Genomic DNA, 22,133 nt, shown 5'->3' with positions numbered 1-22,133 from the left:
CACAAGCTACCAATTTGTTCGCTGTGGATCCTTGAACTGTGACATTCAGGACTATGACCGTGGTGATCTCGATATGAGATCCATAACTGGATATTCTGTGGAAATCTTCAGATAAGTAATACATGTTCATTGAAAATACACCTCAGCCATTAAATCCATCAAAACAAAATCTCATGTTATGGCTTCACACAGTTTGGCATGGGGGCTTCACAAAGAGTTCATATCAAGCTTATATAAGAGCTCTGATGTAAGTAAAATTACCCAATTGTACTCAACACAACTGATGTTTTGAGTCAAAAAGTGTGGCGCTGGAAAAGCACAGCCGTTTTGACTCTGATCTCCAGCATCCTCTGTCCTCACTTTCTCCACGACAAATGTTTTAGTACATTGGGAATAGAACTTTGCAAGTAAACTACCATTAACTCTCACCACCCACAGCTTCCAGATCACAGATCATGTCCTTGAATACTTAACATTTCACAGTGAGAATCTGACAGCTGTGCAGCAACGTCTGTTAGCTATGGAATGTGTTCAGGGAATGCAAACCTCAGATTTCGCTTTGAAGTGACTTTGTCAGATTACAGTTGCTTCGCTATTATGGCAAGGATGAAATTAATGCATACAATGTGATCCTCTTTATAGCATAAGGCCAAGATTTGGAATGTGTGTTGAACAACGAATGCCCTGCCAATGAAGTGCAAATTGAAGCCAGATGGATAGTGTTATTGAATCGGTGGAGGCTTGATTATTACCCTTTACATGGACTCCAATTACAAGAAATATCCTCCACGTCTGAAGAATAGAAATATTACAGTTGACGTTGTGAATTCCCATGGCTGAACATCCTCCCTATATCAAGGCCAAAGTGACTGGGATCTGTGAGAGCCCCTTATGCGGAGCACTCAATCTTCTCCTCTTCTGCATGTGATCCCACCTTTCAATCTAACATTGTACCCTATCACTCTAATAATTCCCCAGGCAGCACAATGCAATGAACACCAATCCACAGACCTACATTTGCCTACATTCCACAGGAATCCATGCTCTGCTAAAACCCCTGACTGTTATCTGCAAATGCCAGGACTAACTTTGGCGCAACACTTTAGACTGACTTGGCAGAACAGCCCACATCGAGCACAACACAGGCCCCACAGCCTGATGTTTCAGTATCACCCCAACTGACCTACCTGTAATCCCTGGAATGGGTTGTAATTGACAGGCAGGTCTGACCTTGGCCCTATCCATGGACTACAAGGACAGAGATCACGGACTCTTAAAGGACCAAATGCCTAACTGACCATGGCCAGCCTGCTGGACTGGAATCAGATAAACTTCTTGACTGACTGTAGAGACTCCCTTTGATTGACCTTTTTTTAAATTTATTCATCTGTGGGATGTGGGCACCAGTGGCTGCCCAGCATTTATTGTCTGTACCTATTTGCCCTTGAAAAGGTGATGGTGAGCTGTCTCCTGGAACCGCTACAGTCCACCTGTATGGATTGACCCACAATGCCCTAAGGGAGATTCTGACCCAGCAATAGTGAAGGAACTGCGATATAGTTCTAAATCAGGATGGTGAGTGGTTTAGACAGGAATTTGAAGGTAGTGGTGTTCTCATATATCTGCTGCCCTTGTCCTTTTAGATGGAAGTGGTCGAGATGGGTTTGGAAGGTGCTGACTGAGGATTTTTGGTGAATTTCTGCAGTGCATCTTATAGATGTTACTAAAGAGCATCAGCGGCGGAGGGAATGGATGCTTATGGACGTAATGCCAATCTAGCAGGCTGTTTTGTCCTGGATGGTGTCAAGCTTCTTGAGTTCTGTTGGGGCTGCACTCATCCAATCACTTTGTGAGTATTCCATCACACTCCTGACCTGTGCCTTGTAGATGGTGGACAGGCTTTGGGAATTCATGAATTGAGTTACTTGCCAAAGTATTCCTAGCCTCTGATCTGCTCTTGTAGCCACTTGTGTTTATGTGATGAGTTCAGTTAAGTTTCTATCAATGATAACCCCCAGGATGTTGACAGTGGGGAATTCAGTGATAGTTACACCATTGGATGTCAAGGTGCAGTCGTTAGATTGTCTCTTGTTGGTGATGGTCATAGCCTGGCATTTGTGTGACATGAACGTTACTTGCTACTTGTCAGCCCAAGCCTGGATATTGTCCGGATCTTGTTGTATTTGGACATGAACTGCTTCAATATGGTGCTGAACATTGTGCAATCATTGGCAAACATCCCCACCTCTGACCTTATGAAGGATGAAGCCGTTGAAGATGGTTGGGCCCAGGACACTAAGCTGAGGAACTCCTGCAGAGAAGTCCTGGAGCTGAGATGAATGACTTTCAATGACCACAATTATCTTCCTTTGTGCCAGGTATGATTCCAACCATCAGAGAGTTTGTCCTCGGATTCCCATTGATTCCAGGTTGTCCAGGTGGTCCCAACTGTCCCAATTGGAAATTGGTGCCCTTTGATGTGCAGACATAGCTGTTTGCCCAGTGCACATCTGGTGTGTTTGCTGCATACGTTGCTGGCACAAATTCCACCTATAACATTCATGTAGCACACTGCTGTAACTAAGCACTGAAGATCCTGAACACTAAAAAGCAAAATGACTCTTCTCCTTAGCAAAATGATTTCTCCTTGTTGAGGATGGCTTACTTTCACACTCAGTCTTGAAGAGTCAAATGCACAACTTACATTCTCAGCCACATCTGAGGTAGTCACTGGTTGGTGGAATAGGAGGATGGCATACCCAGGATGCCACTTGCTCCTTTCCCGATCGATGCTTGACTTTAGCTGACCATCACAATGAGACTTGAGGAGCACAGATCCTTCCCAGATCCTCTCACTCCATTTTAGGTGATTGTGTTGATGTGAATGTTCCAGCTTTTTCAAAGAGGATACCTTGAAGCCTTTCCTCTGCCCTCTTGTGCCCCATTTGCCATGACAAAACTCCATGTGGAAGATTTGTTTCAGCTGACTCCTGTCAGGCATGTGTATTTTGTGGACCACTCCACTGAGCAGATTGAGCATTATTAGATTACTTAAGTGTGGAAACAGGCCCTTCGGCCCAACAAGTCCACACCGATCCTCCAAAGAGCAACCCACCCAGATCCATTCCCCTAGACCTAACACTATGGGCAATTTAGCATGGCCAATTCACCTAACCTGCACATTTTTGGACTGTGGGAGGAAACCGGAGCACCTGGAGGAAACTCACGCAGTCACAGGGAGAATGTGCAAACTCCACACAGTCAGTTGCCTGAGGCGGGAATTGAACCTGAATCTCTGGCGCTGTGATACGGCAGTGCTAACCACTGTGCCACCATGCCGCCCACAATGTGTTAAAGCTGTGTTATCAATGTGTTAAAGCTGGGGATGCTAGCCTAAGCAAGAACACTCATATTTGGGTGCCTCTGCTGCCAATAGATTTGCAGGACCTCATGGAGACAGCACTAGTGGGATGCCTGTTCTATCTAGCCTTCATCACTGAGCCATGTAGAAGGGTGGGTATCACTATTGCTGTGTACACCGAGCTTGGTGATAGGTTTAAGATCCTGATCTTCATACATTCTCTTCCACATGCAGCTGAAATCTGCACCAGAGCCCTGAAAGCAGTCTTGAACCTTGCTGTTGATGTTGAACCCTTGGTGACAATAAACTCCCAAGGCATGCAAAGTGGTCAATGTTATCCAAGACTTGATTGTCAGTTTTTATAACTGGGAGGAATGCTGTGTGGTTGGGAAAGTTTGGTAATGGACCTTTCTTTTATAAATGTTTTGTCTAATTCCCTTGTTCTTGTGAACCTCAGTGAAGATGTTGATGATGGCTTGCAGCTCAGTCTCTGATTGTGTGCAGATATAAGCATCATCTGCAGACTGTAGCCCAATGACAGAGCATTAGACAACTGTGGAACTGGCCTGCAGGTGGTGGAGGTTGAACAGCTTCCCATTTGCTCTGTAGATTAGTTCCATTCCAGTAGGGAGGTTGCCGAAGACGAGGAAGAGTATTGCATTAAGTAAAATCAAAAAGGGTATTGGTGCAATGACACAGCCTCAGTTTGAATGTGAGTTGAGTCTGTGGTGGATCCTTTGCTTGGGATCACAACCTGTATATGTCATCATGGAGCAGGCATTAAGTGACAACAAACGTTTGAAGACAGCTGGAATGGAGGATTACACTCCATAATCCCTCCTGGCTGATTGTGTCAAAGATGTTAATGAGAACAAAGAAAGTGATATACAAGAGTTGGTGCAGTGCTGTTTTCCTACTTGCAGTCACTGAATGGTGAAGATCATGTCCATTGTGACCCTTTGAGGGCTGAATCTGCATTGTAATTCTGGAAGATGCTCTTCAGCTACAGGAAGAAGACAATGGAGGAGGATTCTTGCAATAATTTTTCCTTTAGCAGATAGCAGGGAGATTCCTCCATAGTTTCTACTGTCATAGTTGTCACCTTTTTTAAAGATGACCATGGTTATAATATCTCTGCGGTCTTCTGACATGCTTTCATTCTTCCAGATAAAGGAAATGATGTCACAAATTTACATGAGTAGTGCTTCTCTGCCATATTTTAGTGCTTCAGTGGGAATTGATCTGCTCCTGATGCACACTAACTGTTGATTGGCCTAACTCAGTCTCATGGCAGATTGGGGTTGTGCTGAGATGCTGATGGATATAATGTTGTGGGGATGGAGTCAAGGAAAAGAGTTATAAGGATGCTGCTGGGATTGAAGAGTTTGAGTGATAAGGAGAGGCCGAATAGGCTGTGGTTTTTTTTCACCGGAGTGTCAGAGGCTGAGGGGAGACCTTATAGAGGTTTATAAAATCATGAGGGGTATGGATCGGGTGAATAGCCAAAGTGTTCTTCCTAGGGTATGGGGAGTCCAAAATTAGAGGGCATAGGTTCAAGGTGAGAGGGAAAAGATTTAAAAGGGACTTGCAGGGAGCAGTGTTTTTCACACAGAAGGTAGTGAGTGTATGAGATGAGCTGCCAGAGGAGATAGTGGAAGTTGGTCAAATTTCAATTTTTAAAAGGCATCTGGATGGGTTTATGAATAGGAAAGGTTTCGAGGAAACTGGGCCAAATGCTGGCAAATGGGACTAGATCAGTTTAGGATATCTGGTTGACACAGACAAGTAGCATCTATTTCTGTGCTGTATAACTCTATGACTCTATGACACTCATAGCGAAGACCTAGGACAGTATCCTATCTGGCTTTGAGCAATGTAAGCTTTTGCAGGATGTGTGGTAGCATCTGGTGAGATGTTCAGCAAGACCCATCTCTATACCAAGATTATCTCATTGCATTATGTACTCTTTTATCAAGTGGCAGAGCGAGACTCACTAGGCTGTGGCAGGTTCCCTACTGATGCTCATTATTGTTTTTTAACATCTTGTTTACAGTCCAGCTCACCATAGTTTCAAATATCATCCAACCCAACATAAAAACTAGCTATTAGGAAAACTCAACATGGAAACAAGAGTGAACTCTTTGGTGTGTGCAACTCACCATTTGCTCCAAACAATTTCCATGCTGCACACCATGCACCAGCGTCTCTGCACACTCCATGGACACAGGCTACACGTACTTCACATCTACAGACAATGGCTTCCAATGTGTGCCAGCCTCTATGACACATCTTAGACTCACATACAGGAAACTTCTTCACTTCAATGCTGCACCTCAGGCAGATCGGCAACTACCATTGCGACACAGCAGTGAGGACACTGCACACTCAGGAACATGTAGCCAGTTCACGAATTGGACCAGGCTGCATCTCCAGATCCTCTGTTTGCTTTTATTGCCCGATCACTCTGAGCCTGCCTGGATGCTCAGAGCATTCCTGCCTTGCATTGTCTTGCCTTGTTCTTCTTATGCTTTTGCCCTTAGCCAGAGATACCAGGCTCACATTATTACTATCTTACCTTGCCATTGAGCACAAGAAGCTTGTCACAGTTATCACTAGGCTTTTGTCAGTCAATGGGAGACAGAACTTTGCTCAGGGGCCTTGGCATTGTAAGTCAAGAGTGGCCTCCAATACAGGTCCAGGTCATGTTTGAGGTGGTCAGAGTCAGGATGCCTTCCACATAAAGGGTGAGGAACTGAATGACAGGCAGTGAACCATTTGTTTTGACTCTTTCTGCATTATCTGACCTGATTTTCTTGTGGTGTGACAGACAAGCAGCTGTTATGTGAGATGAACGTGGGTGGCACAGCTATTACTGTTGGTGCAGGTGAGAAGGTTTCCTGAACAAGTGGGTAGGTGCACAGAGAGCAAGCAGGGTTAGTGATGCCCCAGGGTGGGTAAGGTGAGAGGACAAGATATTACAGGCAGTACTGAGTGTGGTAGAGCGAGAACCTCAGTGGGAGGCAAGTGCAGTAGGAAGGAATCAGTAAGTGTGAGATATCAAAGGGAAGGTGGTGGCACTTATACTGCCACAGTTGATTTTCTTCCTAAAGCACTGGGTGTTCATCCAGGTAGCTGGCACTGCCAAACCTGGGTGGACAGGGCTGGAATAGTCTGGTGTCATGATCCCCAGAGTTGGCCCTGGAGGAAGGTGAAAGTACTAACTTTGCAAGGCTTCATTCAGCAGGACCCCGAGGGCCAAGCCCTGCAAAGAGGGACAGTGATTTTCCCCCCAATCTGCTAGGCCCAGGATAAATGTCAGGAGCTGTACAGCACTTGTCCAGGTGCACAATGGTCTTCTAACTAAGGCATTAATGCAAGGAATGCTGGTCAATTCTGTGATGCCTGGTTAGGGATGATTTCCTCTGGGTATGGCACGTGGTAAGTTGAGAGGAAATCAGATATGCTACTTTAAGGGCTAAAATGCCAATTAATACAATGAGTTTGGTAGGATATTGTGGGAGACAAAGCTCATGCAAGAATCACTTTGAATGACTCACTTAGCCAAAAATCATAAGATGCTACCCAGAGTCTCTTTTAAGGAAATCTTTGAGAGCTTCTTCCAGTTGGTGCTGACTTCCTCTCTGTTCTTTCACCCAAAACGTTGACTTCTCCACCTCCTGATGCTGCCTGGCTTGCTGTGTTCTTCCAGCCTCCTGCTTGTCTGTCTCTGTTCTTGGCTAGAGTGGAATAGACCCTTTGGTAAATGGGCACTAGATAGTCTTGACTGTGCTAAAAAAAAACTGCATATTGTGGTTGTCAACTAACTGCTGGATCTACTGCCCTTTCTCCAACCACTATCTGGGCTTTAGATAGCAGGTTGAATCTCAGCTTACAGTCTTCTGAATGGCTGCTTTCTAGTTCTGAAGTTGGGTTGTTGCTCCATGTTATTAAATGCTTTGCACCTATGGCTTACCAGCACCTGAAACTTCTGGTCATTCTCATTGAACCAGTCTTGGTGTTTCTGATGTGGTCCACCCAGATGCTGGCACTTTGTAAATCAGTGACTGTAGGCTAAGAAAGCAATGAGAAGTAAATGGAGCATCATAGTCTCCAAAGTAGGCATCAAGTGAGTGAGTACTAAGAAAGCAAGCTAGAGCTATAAAATGCATCCTGTGTAATGTATGCTGGGTGTGTAACATGACCTGGAAGAAGTGTACAAGCCATTAGTATTCCAGAGCTCCAAAGTAAAGTGCTGAAGACCTGAAATGCTGTGTGAATTGGTCTGCGAACATGCATGATGATCTGATGAAGCTGAAGGTTTACTGGTGCTGATCTGCATTAATGAACGCTCAAGGAGGTAAGCAGCTATTGAGCATGCAGGGAAATGCAGACTCAGTTGGATGATGGTCAGGACAAATGTTCAGGGTTGAGAGTTTGGTGCAGGAAAAGCACAACAGGTCAGGCAGCATCCGAGGAGCCGGTGAATAGACGTTTTGGGCATCAGCCCTTCATTAGATAAGGAGGGGAAAATTGGGAGTGGAATATAAAAAAGATGAATTTGGCTTTGATGAAATGTAAATACATGAAAATAAGCTACTTGTCACTTAGTTGCAAAATTCTAAAGTTACCATTTAAGACTTAGAAGAAAAATCCCACACTTCTTCCTGCTGTACAGAAGCTGATTTTAAAAAGTTCTCTCTAACTTTCTCAACATCACTTTTGCCACATCAGGAAGAGGAAAGTTCTACTACGTGAGTTCAAAATCAATGACCTCTCGTCCTTCTACCCCTACATATTCTCAACATTACCTTGGCGCTGCAGATATAATTGTAATTAGCCCTTCAGTACAGAAGTGAGGGAGTACAATATTGCTGATGCCATATTTTAGAAGCAATGTTAAAGTATGTTCCAGCTTCACCAGCATCCTAACTAATATTTCTCCCTTCAGAGCACAGCAAAAAATGACACTTCTTTTTGAACATATAACTTTGGTAAAAATATGTCAAAAACCAAGAGAACTCATGTGAACAAATTAAAGAGGAAAAAAATAATAAATTGGGTGAAATGAGCATAATCAGCCCCCTTCTGTGTGGATAATCAGGATTCCTTTCCTAGGAAGATTGTTTATAATTTATCAATGTGCATATTTTGCTCCTCTCAAGTATAATTATGTGAAGTATCTAATTACAGTTAATTACATTCTCAAGTGTTCATATCTTAATTAGGTTAAAGGAAGCTCTCAGAGTTTAAGTATTATGTGAAATGACAGGTGTTTCAAACAAACAGTGTTGCAGCACATTGGATTTGAATAGAAAATGTTTACAAATCATTTTGGTATCCGATCCTGGCTTTAAAATAGCAGACCAGGCTTACAGGAAACATGCAGGGTACCTAACGCTGAATACTAACGCCAGAATTTGAGAATATGAGTAAAGACATGAACTTGCCTGGAGGAAAAGGTAGGAACAATTTCTAAGCACAAATGCTGCTAAAAGGAAAACTTTATTAATTTCCCACTTTTCTGTCATTGAACAATCACCAATTGCACAACTTTTGGAAAGTGCACTTTCATCCTACTGATCTGGGCTGGGTTTAAACATTAAATCTAGAAGTGAAGAGCTGTTTTAAATATTCTACACCACAGTTTTCTTCAGAGCCTGCATTATCCAATCTCAGCATAAAAGTATTTTGAACCACACTTCAGGACGACAGGATAAAGGGTACAAATACACATGGGTTGGAGAATGATGATTATAAAGTATAGATCTCATCAACCTTCAAAAAATCAAGATAATTTATACTGGTCTATAATTTTTCTCCAGAATAATGATACTTAGTCATGAATGACACCATGTCATCAGTAAGCCACCATAACGTCGCCTCATAGGATATTGGCTTTGATTTAACACCTACTCATGCAAAAGCAAGAGGTTAATGTTTGATGATTTGGAACAAGGCTATGCTGTTCAGAGATGCTTGAATTATAGGCGATGAACAATTTATAGATGCAATAATATAATTTCTGACTTATCTTCACACCTGTTTACAGCATCATTAAGTGTGACACTCTCATTATTGCCTAATAACTGATTTATATGTGCACATCTAAATCCAAGATGCTGCATGTGATAAGCCTCTTCAGCAATATATCCATTATGTCACACTTCTTCCCACAGTATATTTCGGGTTCCTACAATACAGTACAGTACAGGGCAGGAAGATTTAGTGAGAAGCCACTAAGTCTTACTTTATCTTTCCATCCACAAGAGAAATATCACTTCTCTGTCGGCTAAATTATACTTGTCACTGTTGTACACAGTGAACCTAGATAGAGGTGAGGATTTTTTTTCTTTACAAAGGTTATGCCAATTTGGAAATCTTTGCCTCAGAAGGCAGAGTCATTAAATATTTTTAAGACTGAAGTTGATAGTTTGTGTGTGCAAGGGAGTCAAATGCAACTGGGACTAGATGGGAATGTGTAACTTGAAACACAAACTGCTATGATCTTATTGAATGGTAGCAGATCAGGATCAAGGAGCTAGATTGTTAATTTGTGCTTCTGTTTTGTAGATATGCTCATTATGATGTATTTACAATTAACAAATGAAGGTAGGGATCTTTGATCTCAGAGATTGCAGACTTGTTATTTCCTGAATGTTTAATGTTTCTTCATCCAACTGATTTTTTTATCATTATAATAAGAATTTAATTTTAGAACAATATTCAGTTTGTTTTTACTGGAGTTCATGAACAACAGTACAAAACTTCGATCATCTAGTGGTAAATATGCCCAAGGGAGATGCAAAAACAAGAGGTACTTTGGCTACTCTGTAAATAAGAGAGAATTTCCTTTTACAGCAAGGTTAAAAATTGAGTCAAGGCAAACACTTGAAAGGTAAGTGCTGCTTGGAAAAGCCTAATTGGAGTGGAGATCATGGGGAGAATGGAACAGAGGGAGGTGGTCAGAAACAAAGGCAGAGGCATAGTTCCCTGTGGCTACCCAACTTCCAGCCCAGTACTTTAGTCGCGCATAAATGATTGCAATTTGAGAAACCCATTCCAAGCTGATAGCCTGTTTAATCAGTTAGTAGACCTCAACTAAAATACTTGAAGGCCGGGTGAAATGGGGCTCCGGTATGATTATTCATTGAGCACTTGAGGGTCTCAGTTGGCAGCGAGGCAAGAAGGTGGTGCATTCTCACTGAGAACATAGTTAGGTCAATTTGGGAAAGTGTCAGGGTTCTGGTAACCATCATTTTGTTAAATCAAGTTCACATCCCACCTCCAGCCCATTGAACTTCAGGCCCAGGAGATTCCTCTCTCCACTTCTCCCTTCACAGGTCATGCTTTACGAGCACTTACTGTTCTCATTTCAAATTTCTAGCAGCCACAGAATTTTACTTTTAATTTGAAGGAGTCCTAGATTATGAATTCTTCAATCAAAATCTCTGTAGCTGTCTAACTACTAACATAATGAAAGTATGTGATTTATCTCGGTACTCTTTACACTGTATGTCATTACAGGACTCAATGTTGAATTGTAAGAATAGGCCAGTATTAGTAGTCAAAATTCAACTATTATCCTTGCGTGCATATTGATGCTTCAGAAAACATTGGTATAGAATGTTCATGTGGTTCTTTTTCCCAATATCCTAATATTACCTGGACAGTAGATCAATGAATACCACAGAGATTCAATGTCATCATTTATAAAGCTCAAAGATTTTCACTGATCTTGCAATAAACTTACAGCTTTGAAAGCTTGCCAAAACCCCACAGAAATTAACACTTTTGGCTAAATGTCTAATCCTAAGTAACACTAAAATAGAATAATCTACAACATAGACTTTCCAAATTCCCAATCTCTGAAGGTCTCAATGAACATTCACAAGATAGCAAGCTTTAAACATTTCTGTCCATCTAACATCTATAAACTGATGCATTATTGTTGTATTGTTGCAAATGCTAATAACATCAACAGTTTCTTCAATAATCCGACTGTTTTCTTTTGAGTCACAGATGTTGTCTTTTGAAAATTAGGAAAGGAAATCCTTGAAAATATTAATTAAACGGGACCACACTACCAAAATGCTTGATAACCTAATCTACAGCTTGACCTTGAATGGGGAAGGAGCAGAGAATAAGTGAAAGATCAGCATCAGCGATTTACCAGTTGTACCACATTGTCATGGCTGTTCTCAGACTAATTCTCACACCACTTCAGCTCGTCAATATGACTTTCAAGTTTAGGGACCCCCCACGACTTGCATGCTTCTGCCAGGTCACTTTACACACAGAAACACACACGTCACATTCATCTGTGCATATGGAATCATTTGGTTGTTAGCCTGCTTTCTTACTGCTCACTCACTTTGCTCTTACTTGTAGACTGTGTGGCTTCATTGCTTTTATCACAAAGGGTCTTTAGTGCTGGTACAGGACATCAGCCTCTGTGGCCTGCATGCTTTTAGCCTGCCATGGTGAAGAGCATTGAACAGTTAATTGTGTCACTGTGAGGCATTGGGCAATAGTAATGTCACACCTGAAACACACGGTGTTGCACATTCTGCTCTTAAACACTATGCCTTGACTAATAATAGCAAGTATCCCATATGCCTTCTTAATTACTTAAGAGAGCAGTGGACATGAACATCATAGTCTCACAGATCCTTGCTGCTTCCAGGGGTTCATCATGGATACTCTTATCGTGCTTGTTCTGTGCAAGTGCATCAACTCATGCTTATCCTTGCAGAGTACAGTAGATCATTCACCTTCTTCCTTCATTGCTCAGCCTTCCACTTCACCAAAGACATAAATAGCTAATTGCCTTTTTGGGACATTTTCTCACTGACGATACTTGAGCACAACAATGTGAAGGGTAGTTCCTGCCATACAGCATGTGAAGGGAGGCAGCGCTGGGCTTTAAATAAGACACCAGTGGCATAACCACCAGCTGATCCCAGCATAGTGAGCACTTCTGCTTCTGAGAACAGTGTCAAGTTGCATAAAGAATGGAAGGTTGTATGAGAAAAGTTGTTCCAAGCCATGATAGGCCGGGCTCTATTAATCTTATTCAACAAAAGACATTAACTGAAAATAGGAGAATTCCACCTGATGTCATCTATGTGATTGAACGTACACATTTCAATGCCCATTAAATAGCCTGTTTAAATACGCATTACAAAGGTAAGGCAGCATAATATCACTGTTGCTGTGATTACTTCTCAGACGTGACTGCGTATAATATCTCAGCTGTGAATAACTGAAGGCTTTCAAGGTCTTTTGTTTATATTTCAAAGGAAACAGAAGTAGCACAAGAGGAGTGATGTAATAAAGTCACATGTTATCACGTGAAATTTTACTCTGTTTGGGCACATGACCAGTGCTGTTATTTTTGCAGAGATTCGTGTGAAGTTAATGGGAAAGGTTTCCTTTCACTTGTCCATTATCATGTGAACTATGTTTGGTAAACAGTGGGTAGTACTGAACAGAGATGAGGGAATTTTTCTTTTTACTGCTGGTCAAGGAGCAAGCTTGAACATTGCTACTCACTACAATCCTCGAACAGCCGAAACTAAAATATAGTGAATATTGCACTCCAGGATCAATGAGATTAAGGATCTGATCATTCAAGCTGTATTGTTTGAAGATTTTCTGTGAACAGTTGATGACTCTCTGATTCAAATTTAAACTATCTCCTCACAATGGCATCATCTTTAAGCTGAAGATTTTAGGAGACGTTACATCACTACACCCTGAGCATTACTCCACAACAATGTTAATAATGCTTACTTTTATATATCACCTTTCACAGAGCAATAATTAGATAAAATTGGAAGTTGAGCCGACTAGTGAGACATTAGGGAATGGGAACATAAGAGACATCATGATGAGACAGTACTGAAAAGCTTGGAAGAAAAGGCTCAAGGGGCTGAATGGCCTCCTGCTGTTCCTGTGACAACAATCAAAGATGTGATGTTAAGGTAGAGAAGGAAAGAGAGAGGCAAAGCTATTTCAGGAGGGGATTTTGTAGAGTGGGTCCTTAATGGTTGCCAAAACTGTGACAGAGGTGGAGTATTCTTCCAGTATCCAAGCAGAAGATCTTGTGGTACAATGGTAGTGTTCCTACCTCTGGGTCAGAAACTCTGTGTTCATCCCACCTCAAAATTCTATGGCAATGGAAGGTGTGCCATAACCGAATAAGAGGATTATCAATCTGTAAGTCCTTCTTTACGACTGCAGTAAGTAGTAAGAATGGAAGGACCATGTGGTATCTGTGGTGCAACAACCTATCCCCATTTAAAAGACTCAAGATTCTTGCCATGAGCAAGTGTCATTCTCATTCCAAGGAAAATAACATAAACCAAAGTATGCAAAGTCAGAGAACAAGGAATCCTAAGAGTGTGTGTGTTATATGGATACACATGGTTATGGAGACAGAGAATGATAAAGTCATTTAGCCATGAGGGTGATAATTTTGTATGGGAGATATTGAGTGACTGCGATCCAAAAACATCAGCAAGATAGTGGATGAGTGGGAACACCAGCCATGATATATGGCATCAGTGTGTAATACTAGTGAGCACTAATGCATGGTGCCATGGAATGATAGCTGGCTGGTCAGCAGATGGTAGTAAAAAAAACCAAGACATTTTGCCGCTTGAGAGAGAGGATGTTTAAGTATAATTCAACACATCAGTATTAGCAGAAATAGATGAGGAGTATTCCAGCCTGCTATCTTACATAGGGAACAGTCATAAACACAACAGCCAGAAGCATTGAAAAATACTTTAAAATTATGGAGTTAAAATAATAGTAATTGAATAAAAAAAAATCCCTCCAATGTGGAAGCAAGCCATACAGCCCATCAAGTCCACACCAATGCTCTGAAGAGCATCCCACCCAGAACCACCCCCTACCCTATCCTTGCATCCCTGCATTTCTCATGCTAATTCACCCAGCCTGCACATTTCTTACACTATGGGCAACTATGGGCAACTATATCCACCTAACCTGCACATCTTTGGACTATAACCATATTTGAACTATGGCTAAGGTGAAAATTTATATTATTCTCAAATGCATTCAATACTGCAAATCTACTTATGTAAGCATTATTATGCACATCTAAGTTGATCTAAAGAAATAAGAGAACAAAACAGCAGGAGTTATACACTTAATGGTAAGTTCTTAGAGAGTGTTGCTGAACAAAGAAACCTCGGAGTACTCCTTGAAAATGGAGTTGCGGGTAGATAGGATAGTGAGAAGGCATTTGGTATGCTTTCCTTTGTTGGTCAGAGTACTGAATACAGGAGTTGGGAGGTAATGTTGCGGCTGTACAGGACATTGGTTAGGCTACTGTTGGAATATTGCATGCAATTCTGGTCTCCTTCCTATCGGAAAGATGTTGTGAAACCTGAAAGGGTTCAGAAAAGATTTATAAGAATGTTGCCAGGGTTGGAGGATTTGAGCTATGGGGAGAGGCTGAACAGGCTGGGGCTGTTTTCCCTGGAGCATGGAGGCTGAGGGGTGACCTTATAGAAGTTTACAAAAGCATGAGGGGCATGGATAGGATAAATAGACAATGTCTCTTCCCTGGGGTGGGGGAGTCCAGAACTAGAGGGCATAGATTTAGAGTGAGAGGGGAAAGATATAAAAGAGACCTAAGGGCAGACTTTTCACACAGAGGGTGGTACTTGTATGGAATGAGCTGCCAGAGGATGTGGTGGAGGCTAGTACAATTGCAACATTTAAAAGGCCTTTGGATGGGTATATGAATAGGAAGGGTTTGGAGGAATATGGGTCGGTGCTGGCAGGTGGGACTAGAATTGGTTGGGATATCTGGTTGGTATGGATAGGTTGGACTGAAGGGTCTGTTTCCATCTGTACATTTCTATGACTCTGTGAAATGGTAGTCATATTCATGCTGAAATCTTGCATTGCAGAAAGCATCTTTGAAACTTCAATAAAATTAAAAGTAAACTAGATTAACTTACAGAGGTCCTAAGTACCAGAAAACTCTCCTAATATATTTTTGAGTTCTGTGTTCATAAACATCCTTTTGTGTATTGTTTTGTGAGTTAAGGGCATAGGTTGTATCAAAAGTCATTCCAAACAAGAATCAGAGCAGTCCACCCCTGCCCTCTGCTCATCAAAGTTAAAAATCAAGTTATAGTTCAACAGGTTCATTTAGAAGCACTAGCTTTTGGAGTTTTCCTAAAGGTAGTGATTCCAAATAAACCTGCAGGACTATAGGTTTTAAAAGGGAGATGAACAGACAAAGGAAGCACATGTTGAGGTCAGTGCAGGAGAGAGAGAAAGAAACTGACACAACACTGAACTTGCATAGTTACTGCCTTTGCTGTTTGAATTCATGTATCACTGGACATCAGAATACGTCTGGGAAAATTAACAAACGATGAAATTCACAACTGATCTTGGAGGAACTGTTGGGCGAAGTTCACAGCACAGAAGCAGATAAGTGAATTGTTTTAAGTGGACAAGAGAAAGTCTGCAGTAGTAGGTAGAGTGGTTTCTTTCTTGATTATATGTTTTATTGAGCTATGTCTCTTGATTAAACTTAAAATATAATCCATAACTATTAATTTAACCTGGGGCAGTGTTTGTAGAGGAATAAGACGATGATATTTTCTGGGTCTGTAGATTGTGAAGGAGCAAAAATTACCTTTAGTGGAGTGATATGTGCTTCTTGTCAGATGTGGGAGTTTAAAGAGAGTTTAAGGGTTACTGCAGATTATATCTGCCATAAATGCTATTGATTGCGAATCTTATCATATCGAGTGGATCAATTGGAGAGACAGTTAGAAGCAATGAGGAATTTGCAACAGTAACAGTATGTGATGGATGGCAGTTATAGGAAGGGGGGAAGTCTCAGATACAGTCACATAGATGGGTTAACTCCAGGAACCGTAGCAGAGGTAGGCAGCTAGTGCAGGATTCTTTTGTGCCAATACCCATTTCAAACAAGTATGCTGTTTTGGAAAACGTAGGGGGTGATGGATTCTCAGGGGAATGTAGCATGAACAGCCAAGTTTCTGATATTGAGACTGCCTCGAATGCAACAAGGGGTATGTCAGGTCCCAAGACATCAGTTATGTTATGGGATTCTCTCGTCCGAGGTACAGACAGATGTTTCTGTGGCCAGAAGCGAAAAAGCAGAATGGTGTGTTGATTCCCTGGTGCCAGGATCAAGGATGTCTCAGAGTAGGTGCAGAAGGAAGCGGAGCCAGCAAGAGGTCATTGTCCACATTGGAACCAATGACATAAGAAGGGAAAAGGATGAGATTCTGAAGGGAGATTATAGCAAGTTAGGCAGGAATTAAAAAGGAGGCCCTCAAGAGTAGTAATATCTGGATTACTCCCGGTGCTATGAGCTAGTGAGGGCAGGAATAGGAGGATAGAGCAGATGAATGCATGGCTGAGGAGCTGGTGTATGGGAGAATGATTCACATTTTTGGATCATTGAAATCTCTTTTGGGGCAGAAGTGATCTGTACAAGGACAAATTGCACCTAAATTGGAAGAGTACTAATTGTACTGGCAAAGAGATTTGCTAGAGCTGCTCAGGAGAATTTAAACAAGTAAAGTGGGGTTAGTGGGACTCAATGAGATAGTGAGGAAAGAGGTCAATCTGAGACTGGTATAGTTGCGAATAGAAGTGAGTCAAACAGTCAGGGCAGGCAGGGACAAGGTAGGACTAATAAATTAAACTACATTTATTTCAATGCAAGGTGCCTAACAGGGAAGGCAGATGGCAGGGAAGGGCGTGGCTAGGAACACGGGACTGGGATATCATAGCAATTACAGAAACATGGCTCAGAGATGGGCAAGACTGGCAGCTTAATGTTCCAGGATACAAATGCTACAGGAAGGATAGAAAGGGAGGCAAGAGAGGAGGGGGACTGGCATTTTTGATAAGGGATAGCATTACAGCTGTGCTGAGGGAGGATATTCCTGGAAATACATCCAGGCAAGTTATTTTGGTGGAACTGAGAAATAAGAAAGGCATGATCACTTTATTGGTATTGTATCACAGACCCCCTAAAAAATTGAGAAACAACTTGTAAGGAGATCTCAGCTATCTGTAAGAATAATAGGGTGGTTATGGTAGGGGATTTTAACTTTCCAAACATAGACTGGGAATGCCATAGTGTTAAGGGTTTAGATGGAGAGGAATTTGTTCAGTGTGTACAAGACATTTTCTGATTCAGTACGTGGATGTACCTACTAGAGAAGGTGCAAAACTTGACCTACTCTTGGGAAATAAGGCAGGGCAGGTGACTGAGGTGTCAGTGGGGGAGCACTTTAGAGACAGCGACCATAATTCTATTAGATTTAAAATCATGATGGAAAAGGATAGATCAGACCTAAAAGTTGAAGTTCTAAATTGAAGAAAGGCCAATTTTGATGGTATTAGGCAAGAACTTTTGAAAGCTGATTGTGGGCAGATGTTCGCAGGTAAAGGGACAGCTGAAAAATGGAAAACCTTCAGAAATGAGATAACAAGAATCCATAGAAAGTATATTCCTGTTAGGGTGAAAGGAAAGGCTGCAAGGTATAGGGAATGCTGGATGACTAAAGAAATTGAGGGTTTGGTTAAGAAAAAGAAGGAAACATATGTCAAGTATAGACAGGATAGATCGAGTGAATCCTTAGAAGAGTATAAAGGCAGTAGGAGTATACTTAAGAGGAAATTCTGGAGGACAAAAAGCGGACATGAGATAGCTTTGGCAAATAGAATTAAGGAGAATCCAAAGGGTTTTACAAATGCATTAAGGACAAAAGGGTAACTAGGGAGAGAATAGGGCCCCTCAAAGATCAGGTCAGGCAGCATCCAAGGAACAGGAAATTCGACGTTTCGGGCATAAGCCTTTCATCAGGAATGCCCGAAACGTCAAATTTCCTGTTCCTTGGATGCTGCCTAACCTGCTCCACTTTTCCAGCAACACATTTTCAGCTCTGATCTCCAGCATCTGCAGACCTCACTTTCTCCCCTCAAAGATCAGCAAGGTGGCCTTTGTGTGGAGCCGCAGAAAATGGGGGAGATACTAAACTTGTATTTTGCATCAGTATTTACTTATGGAAAAGGATATGGAAGATATAGACTGCAGAGAAATAGATGGTGACACCTTGCAAAATGTCCATATTGCAGAGGAGGAAGTGCTGGATGTCTTGGAATGCATAAAGTTGGATTAATCCCCAGGACCCGATCAGGTGTACCTTAGAACTCAGTGGGAAGCTAGAGAAGTGATTGCTGGGCCTCTTTCTGAGATATTTGTATCATCGATAGTCACAGGTGAGGTTCTAGAAGAATGGAGGTTGGCTAACGTGGTGCCACTGTTTAAGAAAGGTGGTAAGGACAAGCCAGGGAACTACAGATCAGTAAGCCTGATGTCGGTGGTGGGCAAGTTGTTGGAGGGAATCCTGAGGGACAGGATGTACATGTATTTGGAAAGGCAAGGACTGATTAGGAAAAGTCAACATGGCTTTGTGCTTGGGAAATCATGTCTCACAAATTTGATTGAGCTTTTTGAAAAAGTTACAAAGAGGATTGATAAGGGCAGAGCGGTAGGTGTGATCTATGTGGACTTCAGTAAGGCGTTTGAAAAGGATCCCCATGGGAGACTGACTAGCAAGGTTAGAACTCACAGAATACAGGGAGAACTAGCCATTTGGATACAGAACTGGCTCAAAGGTAGAAGACAGAGGGTGATGGTGGAGGGTTGTTTTTTAGAATGGAGGCCTGTGACCAGTGGAGTGCCACAAGGATCGATGCTGGGTCCTCTACTTTTTGTCATTTACAAAAATGATTTGGATGCGAGCATAAGAGGTACAGTTAGTAAGTTTGCAGATGACACTAAAATTGGATAGTGAAGAGGGATACCTCAGATTATAACAGGATCTTGACAAGATGGGCCAATGGGCTGAGAAGTGGCAGATGTAGTTTAATTCAGATAAATGCGAGGTGCTGCATTTTGGTAAAGCAAATTCTAGCAGGACTGATACACTTAATGGCAAGGTCCTCAGGAGTGTTGCTGGACAAAGAGACCTTGGAGTGCAGGTTCATAGCTCCTTGAAAGTGGAGTCCTAGGTAGATAGGATAATGAAGAAGGCGTTTGGTATACTTTCTTTTATTGGTCAGAGTATTGAGTACAGGAGTTGAGAGGTCATGTTGCAGCTGTACAGAACATTGGTTGGGCACTGTTGGAATATTGTGTGCACTTCTAGTCTCCTTCCTATCGGAAAGATGTTGTGAAACTTGAAAGGGTTCAGAAAATATTTACAAGGATGTTGCCAGGGTTGGAGGATTTGAGCTACAGGGAGAGGCTGAACAGGCTCGGGCTGTTCTCTCTGGAGCATCGGAGGCTGAGGGGTAACCTTATAGAGATTTACAAAATTATGAGGGGCACGGATAGGATAAATAGACAAAGTCTTTTCCCTGGGGTGAGGGAGGCCAGAACTAGAGAGTATAGGTTTAGAGTGAGAGGGGAAAGATATAAAAGAGACCTGAGGAGCAACTTTTTCACGCAGAGGGTGGTGCGTGTATGGAATGAGCTACCAGAGGATGTGATGGAGGCTGGTACAATTGCAACATTTAAGAGGCATTTGGATGGGCATATGAATAGGAAGGGTTTGGAGGGATATGGGCCGGGTGCTGGCACGTGGGACTAGATTGGATTGGGATATCTGGTCAGCAAGGACCGGTTGGATCGAAGGGGCTGTTTCCATGCTGTACATCTCTATGACTCTATGACTCTATAACCTGATGTTGTGTGATTTTTAACTTTGTTCACTGCAGTCCAACACCAGCTTCTCCACATTATCACTGCTCATCACACCTCCCCATCATACAGGGAAAAATGCAGAGTAAAGGAAGTGAATTTATAGCTTTAATTTAATCTTCAGGTTCCGATTTAGTAGTAGATATTTCAGCACAAAAGGGGCATTCATTTCATAGTATGCAATACTGTACATCAGATCCATCTAGTCTCAGCTTATTTCCCTTCTGCTTTAATATTTTTCCTAATAAAATGTTAACCTAATTCCTTTTCAGTGCCATGATGACTCACCTTCAACAACCACTTGTGATAGTGCACACTGAACTCTAAAAATTCCTTTCATGGCAGATGTTCTCCATGGATGACTCTTCATAATTGTAGTGCTGACAGTATATTATGATCCTCTGACATAGATTTACCGAGCATTGAAATAATCTTGCACGATCTGTCTTCTCAAAGCCTTTCGTAACAGTGAATATTTTGATCACATTCGTCTTAACTTTCACTTTTCCAGTGAAAATAGTCCCTATTTTTCTAGTTTCTCAATGCAAATATAGTACAATGCTAGCAAAAAGCTATCTTGGATCTTTTCCCAATATCTTGTCTCCTTTCTATAATGGAGTGCACAAAACTGTATACTGTACGAGTTGAAATTTATTGCTTCGGATGTAGACAAGCCCCAGACACATTTCCAAAAATCCAATATAAAGTTCACACATTATTTCCTTTAGTGAAGCAAGCAGTGATGTTTTATTATATTTCAGCTTTGCAAAGGTATCGTTACTTTAATAGAACCTTTATTTTACCTAGTGAATGCATCTTTGAGTCTTAGTTAGTACAACTAATGAATGTTTTTTTTTTAATCCTTTTATTTAACCTATTCATTGACATCACAGAAGTGTTATGGTGCAGAAGGAGGCCACTCAGCTCACCTTGTCTCCATCAGGTCTTCAAATGACATCATTACTTAAGCAGGAGATTGGCACTACAATTAATACAGACGTTTAATGGATATTAAAAAAGACAATCTTTTCATTTAGTCTAATTTACCTATGTTAACATGGCATTACACTGCTTTTCCAAAATCAAAAACAAACATATCAAAATCAGCTGGACTGTTATGTAAGAATGTGGGTCTTTCCCGTCATTTGGATTAAATGTGAGAATGAGTCATGAGCTCATGAGACCCAAATAGAATTAATAATCATTCTATATTGCAGGAATTTTACTTGTGGACTTTCCAAGAGAAGTTAAAAATTAAGTAGTCCCAAGCTATGCAACTATAATAAAGTGGCACCATATCTGCTTCAAAACAAAGTCCATCCAAAATAATATATTTTAACTGACCAAAAGTATTAGTTGTAATTAAGCATACACTATAAACACTAATAAATACAACATGGATTTTGTTTCCACAAAATTATCTTGACACTTTAAAAACAGGAAGTGAAATTGCTCTGGGAGATTCCTGCAATGCTATTTTCTTTTCTAATGATTATTCATATAAATAAATGACTTTATCATTAAAAACAAAATATTTTGAAAACTATTAAGTTGACATATCATACAATGTAAAACAATGGTTCTCTGATTATATTGCTTGGTACAGTTCATCAAGGATGGTTTTCAGTATGAACAGCGAACATGCTGCATTTTCATATGTGAATAGTGTCACTTGCATCCATTCATTCACATAAATCATGCTTCAGCAAAGTTATTTACATATCAATGGTGCTTAAATCTAGTAAACATTGACTGCTGATTGAAGGCAGTGCCTCATTTTGGATGCTTCACTTTAAGCAATCTTTACCATCCCAAAGTGTTCCGTTTAAGCTGTGTTTCCCTCTCCAGTAGACCATGATTGTCAGAGTAACGAAATAGCAAAGTGAGTCAGATAAATGCCTAATTGGCGGAATGTGACCACGGGTGTCATAAGGAGTGGCACGGTGGCTCAGTTGTCTCACAGCACCAGGG

At 41.4% G+C, this 22,133-nt stretch overlaps 1 protein-coding gene across 1 annotated transcript in view; it reads right to left on the bottom strand.

Annotated features, from left to right (window-relative positions):
• LOC132825055 (transcription factor EC-like) overlaps window positions 1–21,126 on the bottom strand; it is a 146,785-nt gene extending 125,659 nt beyond the window's left edge. The window contains exon 1 of the mRNA XM_060840061.1: window positions 21,092–21,126. The gene's annotated coding sequence lies outside the window, so the exon portion shown is untranslated. The remainder of the gene's footprint in view (window positions 1–21,091) is intronic.
• Window positions 21,127–22,133: the final 1,007 nt, after the last annotated feature.

Source organism: Hemiscyllium ocellatum, chromosome 19 (genome assembly GCF_020745735.1).
Source record: "Hemiscyllium ocellatum isolate sHemOce1 chromosome 19, sHemOce1.pat.X.cur, whole genome shotgun sequence".
Lineage (NCBI taxonomy): Eukaryota > Metazoa > Chordata > Chondrichthyes > Orectolobiformes > Hemiscylliidae > Hemiscyllium > Hemiscyllium ocellatum.
Note: the sequence above shows the minus strand (reverse complement) of the source record. Positions and strands in the feature narration are given on the sequence as shown.